This window comes from Dipodomys ordii, unplaced genomic scaffold (assembly GCF_000151885.1).
Source record: "Dipodomys ordii isolate 6190 unplaced genomic scaffold, Dord_2.0 Scaffold125, whole genome shotgun sequence".
NCBI classification, from domain to species: domain Eukaryota; kingdom Metazoa; phylum Chordata; class Mammalia; order Rodentia; family Heteromyidae; genus Dipodomys; species Dipodomys ordii.
Genome location: NW_012267341.1, coordinates 2,968,870 through 2,984,788, shown reverse-complemented (window position 1 = coordinate 2,984,788; position 15,919 = coordinate 2,968,870). Strand labels below are relative to the sequence as shown.

At 48.6% G+C, this 15,919-nt stretch overlaps 1 protein-coding gene across 2 annotated transcripts in view; it reads left to right on the top strand.

Annotated features, from left to right (window-relative positions):
- Positions 1 to 15,919, top strand: part of Tspan18 (tetraspanin 18) — a 131,455-nt gene that overhangs the window by 84,657 nt on the left and 30,879 nt on the right. Inside the window, exon 1 of one of the 2 annotated variants that reach the window (XM_013029977.1) lies at positions 6,696 to 6,772. The exons of the other annotated variant lie outside the window; for it this stretch is intronic. The gene's annotated coding sequence lies outside the window, so the exon portion shown is untranslated. Of the gene's footprint in view, positions 1 to 6,695; positions 6,773 to 15,919 lie in introns of those variants that run through there. 2 annotated transcript variants of the gene reach the window in all.

The window sequence follows — 15,919 nt, the reverse complement described above, 5'->3', positions numbered from 1 at the left end:
GAAGCACATACAACACAGGAAGCTGTCAGGTACCCCCTCTCCTACGCCCTGGCAACTGCTCATCTGCCCTCCGCAGCTACGGGTGAGCGGTGGCTTCCACCTGGCTTCACCACAGATGGTGCCAGACTCCTTCATGGCTCCCAGTGCCTAACACACAGTAGGGCCTCCAAGAGTGTTTTCTGGGTGACTGAATGAAGATAGCATGTGAACATGACTTTCTCAGCTCCCAAGTTTATTACTTTTATCAATAATCAATAGCTGGGTGCTGGTGGATCATGCCTGGAATCCTAGTTACTCAGGAGGCTAAGATCTGAGGATCTTGGCTCAAAGCCAACCTGGGTAGGAAAGTCCGTGAGACTTTAGCCACCAGAAAACCAGAAGTGGCATTGTGGCTCAAAGTGGTAGAGCACTAGCCTTGAGTGAAAGAGCCCAGGAACAATGCTCAGGCTCTGAGTTCAATCGCCATGACGACAAAACAAAATTTTAAAAAATACCTCATAATAACAAAGGAGCAAAATTGGCCTTTCCTGTGTGCTAGGCACTGTGTTACATGTTGTAACACAATGCTATCGGTGGTGTGATTATCTCCATTTTACAACTGAGAACAGAGGCTCAGAGAAGTTAGGGCTATTGTCCAAAGTCACACAGTTAAGCCAGAGGTAGAGACAAGACTCTCTGTTGTGCCAACTTTCTCCTCCTCCTCCTCCTCTTCCTCTCTTTTTTCTTCTTTCTTTTTTCTTTCTTCTTCTTCTGCCAGTCCTGGGCTCAGGGCTGGGTACTGTCTCTGAGCTTTTTTTTTTTCCTCAGTGCTAGCATTCTACCACTTGAACCACAGAGCCACTTCCAGCTTTTTCTGAGTAGTTTATTGGAGATAAGAGGTTCATGGACTTGCTTGTCCAAACTGGCTTAAAACCATGATCCTTAAATCTCAGCCTCCTGAGTAGCTAGGATTACAGGCGTGAGCCACCAACACCCAGCTAAGACCCAACTTCTTATATTTGTTGAGTGATTAAATGAAAGATTCAATGTTGATGGACATTTTAGTAACTGAGAGTTGATTCAGAGACCAGTCATGGTGGTGGTACACACTTGTAATCCCAGCTATGGAAGGCAGAGGTAGGAGAATCATGATCTGAAGTATCATTGTATCTCTGATCCTTACCCCTTCATAGCCTCTTTGCCTAGTTCAGTGTGCAGCTACTAGGCCCTGAAAGATTCATGGCTCTGAAATGTAGCTGGCTTTAGGAGGAGTGCAGGATTGTAAGATGCTTTGGGCCATTCTCCCTTGGAGGGTGTTCATTCTCTGTTTTGTCCAGAACTCAAGGGTCCAAACTATACTGTTACCATGACAGGACTTAAGTATCAGCCTAAACCCCAGGGGTGGGTGGGAGGCGTACTTTGATGCATGAACAGTGCCTGTTGAGAAGGAATGAGGTGGTCCAGGCATCACAGTGGGGAGACCCATAGCTGTGGGCCAGGAGAGGGAAGGTGAAGGCTTGGGTGGGTGGGGTCTGTGGAGGTGGCAGGTAGAGGAGGAGTAATGGGAGACAATGTTTCCAGGTAGGTGAGGCTGAGCCCTTGTTGCAGGAGGTAGAGAGAGTAGGCTCTCACTCTATAAGTTTGGGAGAAGGTAAAAGTAAAAGGATTTCTAAAGAAGCCGTGATAATCATGATAGTCGTCACACAGGTGTCAAGATTATGCTGACTGCTCTGCTCATGTGGTAATTGCTTTCTACATTGTGTATCATTAAATACAAGAAGCCCCTGAGATAACTGCTGTCACGTGACACATGAGGAAACTGAGGCACTTGGGGGAAACTGAGCTACTGTTGCTTTGATATAAGCATTCAGTTGATAATTAGAAAAAAACCAGAGTCAGACTCCAGGCAGCTGCTCACAGACCGACCCTACTCTTCATCTAAAGCCATGGGCAGCTGCCTTTATTTCTCAAAAAAGAATTTCATGTCTAAGCTGAAGAATAAGGAGAAGAGATTTAGAGTTCGCTTTCACATTGACCCTGGTGCAGAAGCAGCATCATCCTGGGGAGGGGGAGGCCCCAGCCTGCCAGGGTCCCCCTCTTCTGCACAGTGAGAACAACCGCCCTGAGAGGGAAGGAGAGGGAGAAAAGGAAGGTGGGGAAGAAGGAAAAATCATTGCCGATGATACCTGTCCTTCGGCAAGGCCCAGTAATTAGCAAACCCTCGGCAATAAAATATTTTGTTTCGGTGTAATTGCCAAGTAATTACGTGGTGTGGGTTGTGTATTAATCGTGTTGATTAATTATACTCAGATCGTAATTAAACATCTGCTTCATAATCATGTGCTACCCAAAGTTTAACACACACACACACACACATACACACACACACACACACACACACACACACACACACACGGCCCCATGGGGCTCTCCTTGGTCTCGGTGCTCATTTGTGTATGTGTGCACATGCGTGCATGTGCTTGTGTGCCTGCAGCCTAGCTGAATTGAGACCACCTATATAATGAGGCTTTTGCCTCTAGCTTCACTTGGGACTCAGGGAAGGCTTGGCCTGGGCCTGGGCCTAGGCCTGAGCCTGAGTCTGAGTTACCTACAGTGGCTTGACACTGAGCCTGAGGTCCCTGGGTCCCCTGCCTTATAAAACATAAAGCTTCCTTCCTCTCTCCTCTAGCCACCTGACCCATCTAGGTTGGCCCAGTGATTCCACTGTTCCCTATATGCCATGTAATGGTCCTGTCTAAGGCCACCTGCTCCCTCCTGTTTCTTGTACCCCCTTATGCTGTATCTGGCTCCAAGGGTCCTTTGTGTGTGTGTGTGTGTGTTTTTCTTTTTTAGTCAGTCATGGTGCTCAAACTCATGACATTTGTGCTCAAGGCTAGCACTCTACCACTTTAAGCCACAGCACCACTTCCTCCCAGGGTCCTTTCTTGAGCAGATTTCCTTCCCCTGCATCAGGGAGCATGTTTATTGGGGGATCCACTTGGGCTGAGACTCATATCCAATAGGATTAGATTTTGCGACCTGGTTATAGCTGCAGGGCCCAGCTGCTGGAGCCCTGGTTCCAGTCTTGAGTCCTGCTTTTGCTGTACCATCTTAGGCTCAGTCCTCTCCTTCTCTGTTTCTCTGCCTCTAAGTGTGTAAAATAAGGGAAACAGCGCTCAGAGGCCTCCAAGGAGTGCTGTGGTTGTTCTGTGCTTGGATTCTAATTTGGTTTGTACTAATTAGGAATCGGAGACAATTTAAATTCAATATGCAGGATCCTCAGTGAGTAAACAATTGGAAATAACTCCTTCCCTGACAATTTCCCAAAGATCCACTGGTGAACAATGAGAAGCTGCGAAGATCGATAGCTGTTAATTCTTTAGACAGAGAAATTGCCGGCTCTTTGGGCTGCTGGGCATTGCAATTCATTCTTGTATTTTAAATTTTTATGTTGATGTTTATGGGACTGTCATTAGGTAATACGGATCCATGGTGAAGGTTGATTTTTTTTTTCATTAACTTAACTCATTTTACTTATTAGTTCACATTTATAGCTTGGGTTTAATAAGCACTGTGTGCAAAACTCATAAAACAGGCTTTTCCTTTAACAATATTTTAAAATCAAGAGTCTTCTCTGAGTCATCCTAGGTTTATTTGCTCATAACTTCTTCTCCTGTGAGATGAGGCCCAGCCAGGCCAGCCCAAGCCAGATGTTTGACCTTGGGCTCCATGATGTTGGCAGTATGGGAGAGAACCACTAATTAACAAAAGTAATAGCATGGTTTTTTTCTTTTTTCTTTCTTCTTTTTTTGGTCATGGGGCTTGAACTCTGGGTCTGGGCACTGTCCCTCAGCTCTTCAGCTCAAGGCGAGCGCTCTACCACTAGAGTCACAATGCCCCTTCCGGGTTTCTGGTGGTTTATTGGTGATCAGAGTCTCACAGACTTTCTTGCCCGGGCTGGCTTTGAACCGTGATCCTCAGATCTCAGCCTCCTGAGTAGCTAGGATGACAGGCAGCACCTGGCTAATAGCATGTTTTAGAGACCAGGCATCTCAGGCCTGTAATCCTAGCACCTCAGGAGGCTGAGATCTGAGGATCATGGTTTCAAGTCAACCTGGGCAGGAAAGCCCATGAGATTTTTTGTTGTTGTTGTTTATTTCTCTTTATTGGGGCTCAGGACATAGGATGAGAAAGGACCTTGGGGCATGCCCTTCCACCCAGGTAATGTCCATTCTAATCCTCGGATGCTTTTTTGAGCTTTTTCTTCTTCTTGGCACTGCTTTTGCTGCTAATACCCTCTTCAGGACAGCAGCTGACTGGCTCCTCTCCAGTTAAACACACACACACACACACACACACACTCCTCACACACACACACATACACACACACACACATGCTCCTCACACACACACACACACACACACACACTCCTCTCCAGTTAAACACACACACACACACCCCTCCCTGAAGGGTCTCCTTTCCTAGATGCTGACTCTCACACACACACACACACACACACACACACACACACACACACACACACACACACGTGTGCTGGAACTAGAGCTGTGACTCAAGTGGTAGAGCACTAGCCTTGAACACATAATGCTCAGGGGTAGTGCTCTGGCTCTGAGTTCAAACCCTAGGACCAGTACTTGAAGAAAAAAAAAAAAACAGACATCTGACACCTTATTCAGAGTGCTTTGTATGTATGGCCTGGCTGACTTTCATCTCCCCATGAGGTGGCTTTAATTTTTCCATAGGAGAGGAAACCCAGGCCCAGAGAAGTCAGATGATGCGCCCAAGATCACATGGTGGTAGCACAGCTAGAGGCAAACCTAACATGACTCAAATCAGTCATCATCCTCCCTCCCACATCTATTGCCTCCCTTGGCCGTCAACTGAGTATCCCTCCAACCAGCCCCACCTTCCCTCTCCCCTTTTTCCCCCACGAGACCCTACTCATCCTCCTTCAAACTTCAGAGCTGTTTGCTCTGTGATGCTTCCAGCTCCAGGAAGCACACGTCTGCTCTGTGACCTGGTGCCCACTGCCTGGGGATATAGGTGTGATCTTCAAGCCTGGCACCTTAGCACCAACCCTTGCCTCCTTCAGTCTTCTGGACCATTCTGCCCCCACTGGCCACCTTGGCCTGGGGTGCCCATCCCACATTTAGTACCAGTGGACCTCTGCTTACCCTGACCCCTCAGCCCATAGCACCCTCTTTGGCTTGCCATGGTCCTGCTTGGTCAGTGACTGAAACATAAAATCACTTTCCTCACTCCTCCCTTGCAAGCTACTAGTCCTGTTGCCCCTCGGCCCTGCCACCCTCCCTCCCCGTCCACCCCTGGCTTTGCCTGATCTGAGCACACAGCCAGTGGCTACACTAACTCAGGCTGGAATGTAGATCTTAGCCCTCAGCTGGATCTTCCCCCCCCCCCACATACCAGTGCTTTGGGGCCTCCCTGCCCTCCTTCCTTCCCCACTGGCCAGCAGCAGCCTTGGACCTATGCCAGCTACAAGACCAATTCTTGTGGCCAAGCAGGTAGCCTTCTGCGCCCCCTGGCACAACAGTAGCTCTAATGATGTTTATATCTTGCTGGCTATGAAAGGTGGGCAGTGGCTGGTGGCTGGGTGAGGGTTTATAGCCAGGAGGGAGCCCCTGGTGGCCTGTGCGAGGGAGAGCAGAGATAGGGGAAGGGAATGATGGGAAGAGCTTAGACACAGTTAATCCAAAGACTTGCCAGGACACAAGGCCGCACCCCCCCATGCTTCAGCACCCCGTCTCTGTGTACTTACTGCCCCCTGTCACCTGCCTAACATTTATTCAGTAACTTCTCTGTGTGAGATGCTCTCTTGTGCACTTTGCAGATTTATGAAAGTCGTTTTAACTCCCAGCAGTCTTTGGGGGAGAAATACTAATTACCACTTCTGGAAAGAGATTTTTCTCTCCATTTGACTGCGCTCCATCAGCCCCCAGAGCCCACACCCTTGCCTGCTATGGGCACTGCCCCTGCATCTGGGCCAGGCTTGAACACAGCCAGGAAGCAATTCTGCACTGCGGCCAACGAGTGGGTAGTGGCCGTGTGCGCTGAATTGTAATACTTCCACCACAGGCTCCAGCCACAGTCTAGGGACCGCTCCAGGGACTGCAAGTCTAACAACCACAAAGAAGGCTGCCCGCCTGGAGAGAGCACATGATCACATGTCAGGAGAGACTCAGAGTCTCGGCCTCACTCTCCCACCAAGCTGTTGTGTGACTTTGGGCAAGTCACGAGTCAGGAAGCCCTGGGCTGTGGAGTTGAGTGTCACGGGAATATGCATTTCTTCCCTCGCCCTCAGACATCAAAGAGAATCGTGACACATTTGCTCAGCCTTCCCCCGACAAAGGCCTGTCTGTGGATGAAGTGATTGTAACACTTGTGTGTTTTCATTCAGATGTGGATGCCAACACTCATCATATCTCTTAGAGTGGTTCCCAGGCTAGCTGGCAAGTCCCCAGTCCTGAGGCAGACCCCAGGTCCTGCAGTCTCAGCCTCCCCACACTGCCTCCAGCCAGGGTAGGGGCTACTGCAAACCAGTAGCAGGTGGGGCTGGGCCTGATGCCATCCACCCACCTGGCCATCTCACTCTGCTGCTTCTCCCTGACAGGAGCGCATCTGCTGGAACCCCTCAGGCCTCTAGAGGCCAGAGCTTCTGACACCATCACCAGATCAGCTTGAACTCATCAACTGTAATTTCTAGAAACGCAAGCAAAATCCCTTTGTGACAACCTTCTTGCACAGGCCACCCAGGTAAGAGAGTTGAGTTTGTTCAACATGGGGATTTGTGCTGCTTTTGTGGTTGCTAAGGGTAACCGAAGTGGGCCGTCTCATCATTCTCTACCCCTAACAGCCCTGTTTCATTTGCTTAGTGTCAAACCTGGAATGACCAGTTCTATCAGCTATGTGACGTAGGACAGATTCCTCAACCTGTCTGTGTCTCGGCTTCCTCATGAGACAAAGAGGATGGTAGAGCTTCCACCTCTTGGGTTTGCGGTTGAGATAAAATGAAGTTTCTGTGAAAAGGCGTAGAGCGGGGCTGAAGCAGAGCTAGCTAAGAACCGGGGAGCTGCTACTTGTAACCTTCCTCAGTTCATGACAGTCCTTGAGCCGCGTGGTCTCACATTAATGGCCTTCTCCTGAACTCCGATGGGGGCTGCATGAGGGTGGGTTCTTCCTTCTCATTCTTAGTCAGATCTCCAGATCCCAGCACAGGGAGCTGGTCCCATTATTTGTTGAGTGAATGAATAAAGGGATGAGTGAGGATGCTCTACCTATATTCTGCAGATTCCTCAGAACAACTCTTTTTTTGGGGGGGGGGGGGTTCCGGTCGTGGATCCTGAACTCTGGGCCTGAGCGCTGTCCCTCAGCTCTTCAGCCCAAGGCTAGCGCTCTACCACTTGAGCCACAGCGCCACTTCCAGCTTTTTTCTTTTTGCTTATGTGGTGCTGAGGAATCGAACCCAGGGTCTCAGGCATGCAAGACAAGCGCTCTACCACTGAGCCACCTTCCCAGCCCCTCAGAACATCTCTTAAAAACGCTTTCCACAAGGAAAGTGATATGTATGACAAAGTCTCCTCAAATAACAGCTTCTTAAGTAGTAGTGAAGCGAAGCTATCTTGGAGTGAAATTTCAACCTAAGGCAATTCATTTCTAAAAGACATTAGGGCCTAGGCTCCTTCCGTCTTATGGCTCTGCCACTGCTGGTCTGGATGATCTGCCATGGCCCATGGTGTCTCCATTCTGGTGAGTGATAGAGGGAAAGTCAGGAGAGGATGCAGCCATTCCTGGCCTGTTCACCAGAACGTGAGCAGTCACCACCTCCACCTAGCAGAGGCTAGAGGCCTTTAGAAAAATTTTATATGTTTTTATTGTAAAAATACTGTACTGAAGGGTTACAATTACATGGTAATGAGTACATTTCCTGTCCAGCATTGTTACCTCCTTTGCTTTTCCCCTACCATCCCTTCCTTCCCAGCTCCCCAACTACCCCCCCAGTTGTAAAGTTCGTTTTCAACATAGTGTCTTGTATATCTCATTGTTACCATGGGTCAACCTGTATCCTTATTTCAGCATTTTTTATTTCCCTCCCCAAATTAGAAAAATGTATATACAAGATGCAGGACACTGACATCAAGTACAGTGAAACAGGGGTTATACCATGGGGAAAGAACATACAAGAGAACAAAACAACATACAAGAACATACAAGAGAAACAAAAAAATCACTAACTACATTTTAAATGCATTAAAAACAATAGCAAGAAAGAAAAAACCACTTGTGTGATTATGGCCTTTTTGTAGGGTGGAGAAGAGGTCACTGGCTCAATTGTAATTCTGTTACCATGGGAGAAAGATAAAAATGGGGAACCTTCTGCCTTAATAGGTAGAGGTAGATTCTGGTTCTTTTGCAACCTTCCCTGCCTCCCTGTTCCTGCTGGAAACCCCTGAAGTTTTGTCTTTTCAAGAATGTCTCTAGGTACTGGTGGCTCAGACTTGTCATTCTAGAAACTTAAGAAGCTGAGATTGAAAGACTGTGGTTTGAAGCCAACCAAGGCAGACAAATCCAAGAGACTCCCATCTCAGTTAATCGGCAAAAAAGCCAGACTGAAAGCACAGTAGAGCATCAGCTCTGAATAGCTAAGCCCAATGAGCAGGAGGCTCTGACTTTAAGCTCCAGTACTGGCACTAAAAAAAAAAAAATCATACAATATGAGAACTTGAAGCAGCTTCTTTCTCTAGCCCTTCGGGGCTCAATAGCTCAATTCATGTTATCATCAAGTAGTGTTCTATGGGATGATGCAATTTGCTTATCTGCTTAGTGAAAAGACATCTGAACAACTTTGTATTCTGAGCAGTTATGGTGCAAACCTCCTTGCGTGGTTTTGTGTGTGGACCTAGGTTTTCAGCTTCTTTGGGCAAATACTAGGAGTGTGACAGCTGGATCATAGGAATGAGATCAGGGGTATTTTGTGAGAACTTGCTAAGCTGTCTGTAGAGAATTCACCATTCTCATAGGAAATAATGAGATTTCCTGTTGCCCCACCCCCTCAGCAATTAAAGTACTGAGTTTTGTGGACATCAGTCCTTCCGTGAGGCAGGTAGTAAGCCAGAACCACAGGAGCTATTCATGGCTTGCTTGACATCAGAACACATGTCTGCCCTGCTGTCTGCCCGTTGGCCTCTCCCCGGGGCTGAAGCCCTGGCCAAACTCAGGAATGGTTGGACTCCAGGACCCTCATTCACAGCTGTCTCTCCACTACACTGAAGGTACCACATGATAGGCAGAGACAGCACAAACAGACCTGAGTCAAGGTTAAAGAAGTCTCACTAGTCAGCCAAAAAAAGCAGTCAAAGGGGGGAACCAGACAGCCAGGAAGGCTAAGGCACAGGCTGATCCAGACTCACCCAGTCTCTGGTATGAGGGTCCCATGGGTCCAGTGAGGGAGGGGAAGAGCTGCTACTCAGGGAAGCAAAGACCAGTGATGGGTCCCAACTAAGGGGCAGCTACAGGGAATATGGAAAGATGAGCAAGGGTCAAATGCTGCTTTACTCTGGAGCCAGCACCCAACTAAGACCACATCAACAGGGCATGTGGTTTTGCTTTTTCCTGGTATCCCATAATTTGACAATTTTGAGCTATTTACTAAGTTAGGGCAGGGTTGAATCCAGGGCTCAAGTGATAGCCTTGTTTTCCTTCCTGTCGGCTTCAGTTCTTGGCACACACTCTCGTGAGGCTGCTGGACCATGACCAGCAGCTCTACACTTCTGTCCACTCATTTCTATCCAATGCAAGAGGAAGGGAGAATGCTTTCTCTCAAGAGTTCCAGCCAAACTCCCAGAGTCAATTTTGATTGGCCGGTTGTGTTTCACATGACTGCCTCTGACCAATCACTGAAACGAGGGGATTAGAATGTGCTAACTGACCAGATAAGTGAGTGGTAGGTTTATATGTTGGATGAGTCAGCCTGAGTGGGTGAGAGGGAGAGAAAACCCCTGGCTTTATTTCCAGGAGAAAGACATGCTGGGGTGGGGACAAAATAGCAGATGTTCTTTAAGGGTATGATGGCAAGAGTAGGGCATGAAGTAAAGAAGGGATCTGACGTCCCAAATGAAGAATGTGATTCACGGGACCCAGCTTGACTCCTCCTACCCCCACTCCTGATAATCACCTTGTTTTCCATAAATCTGGTATCTAAAGGAATGCCAAATCCACAGGTTGTGCCATGATTTCCAAAATGGCTACCTAGAGAGTCCTTCTCATAGGCTGTCTCTGCACTCCCTAGTGGCCACCCACTGTTTCAGCACCCGAGTTTCTGCTGGCCTGAAATTGACCTCCACTTACTGGTAGAGCCTTTCCACCCTTGCCCTCTTAGTTGCTAGAGAAATCTCTCTAGCTTCTTTAGGTTAACTTGTCCTAAATAGTCACTCAAAAGGCCCTGGCCTATGACAGGCCCCTTCCCATAGGCCTAACCCCAGCCTTGCTTTCCTGAATTGGAGGGGGGAGAATGCTGCAAGATAGCAGCCACAGCCAGCGTGGCAGCTGATGACATCTGCAAGGCAGCTCTGCCGTACACTCAGGGCACAGTGGAGAATTTCATTTGAAGAAAGATTGCCCTTCAGAGAAAAAGGCCAAAAACCACAGCCCAGCTCGGGATGCTGCTCTCTGGCACTGCGGCCAAGTGCTTTCAAGATCTGCCCTGCTTGGTTTTGGTCAATCCCAAACCGATTTGCCCACCACTAGTTGGTGGTTTTCTCTCTCTCTCTCTTTCTCTCTCTCTCCCCCTCTCTCTCTGTGTCTCCTTTCCCCCTTCCTTCATTTCTTCTTTCCTTCCCTCTCTTTAAACCTTCAGTGCTCTTCCCTCCCTCTTTACCAGAAGAAGGAGCTGGGGACCCTCTTTGGAAGAGACCAGATGTGGTCAATCTCTCACATGCTGGGGATTTACAGGACTTGGTTGTTTTCATTTGTTTGTTTGTTTGTTGTTGGTTGTGAGGATTGAACTCAGGGCCTGGGTGCTATCCCTGAGTTTTTTCACTCAAGGCTAGTGCTCTGCCACTTGGAGCCACAGTACCACTTTTGGTTTTCTGGATCTCAGCCTCCCGAGTAGATAGGATTATGGGTATGAGCCACCAGTGCCCAGCTACTCGTCATTTTTATTTCTTATACTCAATCACAAGCCACAGTTCTACAGGCATACCCTGGGCGGGACATGGGAGGCTTAGGTTCCTGTCCCAACGTGTTACTGGTGACCTCGGTTTCTCTGTCCTGTAGCTCTCATTTGTAACAGGGGGGTGAGGTCTTCTACCTTTAACCATCTTACTTCCTCTGTGAGCGGGGTTATCAGCCACATTGGCTAGAAATGCCATTCTCTAGCTTTGTGTCCCTGGCACGCAATTGGATTTGGGTTGTTTTCTCTAGAAGACCAGTCATTTTTGAATAGTACAATAGACTCAAAGCACATGGGATTTTGAGCTTGTCACTTTCTGGGTCAGTGGCAGGGCATGGGGTGCACCCTGATTGACAGACCTCTGGCCATCAGACAGAGGGCAAGGCCCTGCTGCCAGGCAGAGCGACCTTGGGCATGCTATTTGTCTCCTTCAAATTCTCTTCAGTCCTCTGGCACCAACAGCATCCACCTTACAGCTATGCAATGGCCATGAATGAAATCATGGGTATAAGCCATGTAGCAGTATTCTAGGCACTGGATAAATAACAGGGAAAGTGTGTTTAATGACATCCACCCCCACCTTCCCCCACATACTCCCTAAGCTATTTGTTGTACAGATTCCCCTTTTCCAAATAGAGTTTGGCTGGCTGCTTTGCATTTGAAGACAAAATTTACTTTTGAAAATGATTGCCAGAGATGTACATGGTCTTTAAAATTTCACCAGCCAGGTGCTGGTGGCTCATGCCTTCCATCCTAGTTACTCAGGGGACTGAGATGTGAGGATCACAGTTCAAAACCAGCCTGAGCAGGAAAGTCTATGAGACTGAACTCCAGTTAGCCACCAGAAAATCAGGGATGGTGCTGTGGTACCTTGTGGACTCAGGCCTTACGACCTCTGACCTTGTGCAACATCTGACCTTGTAACTTCTGGCAGATACCAAGCAGGATGTGGGCATCATGTTCTACCATGCATTGGACCTTCTGGGCAGATTTTGTGTTGTTTCTGGATTTACACACACACACACACAAACTAGCTTTATGGAGGTATAATTTACATGCCATAAAATTTGTAGTTTTAGGATGTGATCTGATAGTTTGTAGTTGGGCAACCATCCACATCGGGTATGTTTAGAAAATCTCAGTTGCCCACAAAACCCTGGTGCCCATTTTCCTTCAGTCCTCATCCCCCCCCCCCCCCAGCCCCATGTCTCTGTCTCTGTGGTTTGCCTTTTCTGAGTGCTCACATCCCAGCTATCTGTGCATGCCTGTTTACTGCAGGTGGGTTAAGGTGACCCGCTGGTCCTCCCAAGCCTGCTAGGCCAGGTCTGGGCTGGAAATGCTCAAAGGACCCGAGTACAATTGCTTCAGAAGGGGAAAGGAATCTTCTGTACTCGTCCCATACAGGGCCCCTCAGACAGCTGCCGGGAGATAGAAGATATAAGTTCTGATAGCAGGCCGAGGGCTGAGATCCAGGCCTGCTGATGTCATTTGACCTTTGGTTCCATCCTCAGAGATGGTATCATTTTACAGCTCAGAGAGGCTGAGGCATTCGGCCAAAGGCACACAGAGGAAAGCCAGGGTTCCACCCTGGGCTCTCCGATTTCAGATCCATCGTTTAATACTGTCACCACTTTTCCACTCCACTGGGGCACTGCCCATCTTTGTACTGGAGAGCAATATGTCCTGGACATGGGGAGACACAGTGGGTAGGCAGCCAGCAGTCAATGAGGGCTGAGGCCGGACTTGAGAGAACAGAAACTCTTGGGTGCATCTGGTCAGGAAGTGTCCAGATCTTTGAACAGCTGACCCTTCTATACTTTGAAGCTGCTTGAGACTGGAGGGACTACAGAGATAATCTATTCAGCTTTTTCCTTATTTAAAAAAAAATACAACAAAAAACCATAGGCAGCCAGGCACTGGTAGCTCACACCTGCAATTTTACCTACTTAGGAGATTGAGATCTGAGGTCATGGTTTGAAGCCAGCCTGGGCAGGAAAGCCTCTGAGACTCTTATCTCAAATAAACTACCACAAAGCTAGAAGTAGAGCTGTGGCTCAAGTGGTAGAGTGTTAGCTTTGAGCAAAAAGAAACTCGGGGACAGTGCCCAGGCCCTGAGTTCAAGCCCCAGGATGACTATGTGTGCGCGCGCACACACACACACACACCATAAAACCCTTAGGTTTTAAACCCTTAGCTTAAACAATAAGACATCCCAAAATTCTGGAGCCCAGCCAGGCTCACACCTGTAATCCTAGCTACTCAGGAGGCTGAGATCTGAGGATCACAGTTCAAAGCCAGCCCGGGCAAGAAAGTGACACTCTTCTCTCCAATTAACCACCAGAAAACCAGAAGTGGTGCTGTGACTCGAAGTGGTAGTACACTAGCCTTGAGCAAAAAAGCTCGTAGTCAGTGCCCCAAGCCCTAAGTTTAAGCCCCATGACCGACCCCCTCCTCCTCCCCCCCCCCAAAAAAAAATTCTGGATCCTGGAAATGTGTCTCCATGAAGGCCATACTTTTGGTTCACAGATTGTGGCCATCTCTCTGTTTCTCAGTGTAACAGAGAGGAAGCTGGGCTTTTTCCCTGACAGGGGCACTGATCCCACTCATAAGGACCCCACCCACATGACCTCATGACCTCCCACCTCCAGATGCATTTCACTGGGGTTAAGATCTCAACAGATGAACTTAGCGTGACACATGCATTTGGTCTATTATGCTCTCCATTCTCCCCCAGATGTCCACAGAGAGTAGAGCCCTAGCAGCAGTCCTGCTTGAATACCAGAGACAGGAAGCTCATCACCCCCCCCCGGGACCCCACTTCCTTGTGGAACAGCTCTGACACTTCCATAGCCAGCTTGGGACTGTGCAGCAGGCAACCAGCCTTCTGGTCCCCTGTAGCCTAAAAGAGACTTTACATGGCAAGTGGCTCCTGGAGGCCCCTGAATGTCAGAGCCCCAAGCAGGCCCCAGTCCTCCATCCTTTTTTTTATTGGTGTAGGTTGTAGATCTTGCTGAGGCCTATCACCTTACTCTAGGATAAGCAACCCAGGTCCTTGAACTTGGGGGCAGATTCAGGGTACTGAAGAAAACCTACTCGCACTGTGCTAGGGAAAGAGAGGAGAGGGAGAGAATGCTTTCTCTTCTTTCAACAACACCCTTCCTTCTTAAAATAGCACCCATCTGTCGGCTGCTGGTGGCTCACACTTGTAATCTTAGCTACTCAGGCGGCTGAGATCTAAGGATCACAGTTCAAAGCTAGCCCTGACAGCAAAGTCCATGAAATTCTTAACCCCCAAAAAAGCCAGAAGTGAAGCTGTGGCTCAATGGTAGAACACTAGCCTCGAGTAAAGGGACAGGGGTTAGGCCTTGAATCCAAGCCCCAGTACCAGCACACAAGTAAAAAGCAAGGAAAACACATAAACAACAACTCGGAACCCATCCTTGTAACCACATTTAATTTTATCTCCCTCTGTATCTCCAGATAGAGTGACATATGAATTTAGGGTGCAAGATAGCTCAGTCCATAATAAAGTACCAACCTCACTGGGTTCCCCTAAGGGTGAATTGAGTTAATGCATGTAAGCACTGAGTGCCAGGCCCAGCACACAGAAGCGTGTTCGTGGTATTAATGTGCACAGTTAGAGGAGCATTTTACACTGGTGCAGCCTAGACTCTAAGAAAGCCTAATAAATCCATACATTATTTAACAATAGTGCATATTTACATTGTGCTTACTATAGGCCAGGCGGCTCTGTTCGACTGCTTTGTATATCTTACTTAAGCCTCATACCAGCTATCAGGAGATAGACACTCTTAGAGTCCTCTGCATTGTGCAAAGGACACTATGGCACAGAGAGGTAAAGTAACTTGCCTAAAGGCACACCATCAATACAATCATAGCTCAAGCAGTATTGACTAAGTGCTGTTAGCTCTGACTGGGCGCTCAGCCCCTGCCTCCCAGGGGTTCAGTCTGGTGGGAGACAGACTCATTCCCAGGCAATAGAAGGCTCTTATGGGGGAGATGAGTGGGTTGTCATGAGTCCTGTGTCTGTGGTACCCAGGTTGTTGGGGGCACAGGGCACCACGGAGGGCTTTCCAGAGGAAGAGAGGCTTGAACGGATGCTGGAGATCAGAGTGTGCTGTGGGATATCATTGGATCATTAGCCGATGATCTCCATTCTCCTTTATTCCAGCAATCCTGTGGCTGTCTAGAGCTTCTCCTCACCCTAGGACCCCAGGGCAGCCCAGCCCCACATGGCAACCTGAGAGAGGGGTGGTCAATGTTGCTTCAGGGATTTTATGGTGGCTAAGAATTTTTTTCCCCCAGTGGCCAGAAAACCTGACAAACTGGAGGCCGTGGGGGCCTGGACACTCTCCCAGGGTACTGAGGCAGCTTAAGGAGCTGAAGACTCTGGGCCTGGCATTGTGTGACCACCCCCAGGGATTAGTGGTGACTCTGAGGTCTGGTGACTCTTCATCTGTCAGGCTCCAGAAAGAAAAATGTATACCCTTGGCAGACAAAGCCCTTGACTGAGGAAGAAAGCAGCGGAAGGGACTATGCCTAGAGGCAAGGGGCTGGGCGCCGATGGCTCAGGCTGAGATCTGAGGGTCTCAGTTCAAAGCCAGCCCAGGCAAGACAGTCCTGGAGACTTTTGGAGACTCTTCTCTCCAATAATATACCAGAAAACCGGAAGTGGCTCTGTGGCTCAAGTGGTAGAGTGCTCACCATGAGCT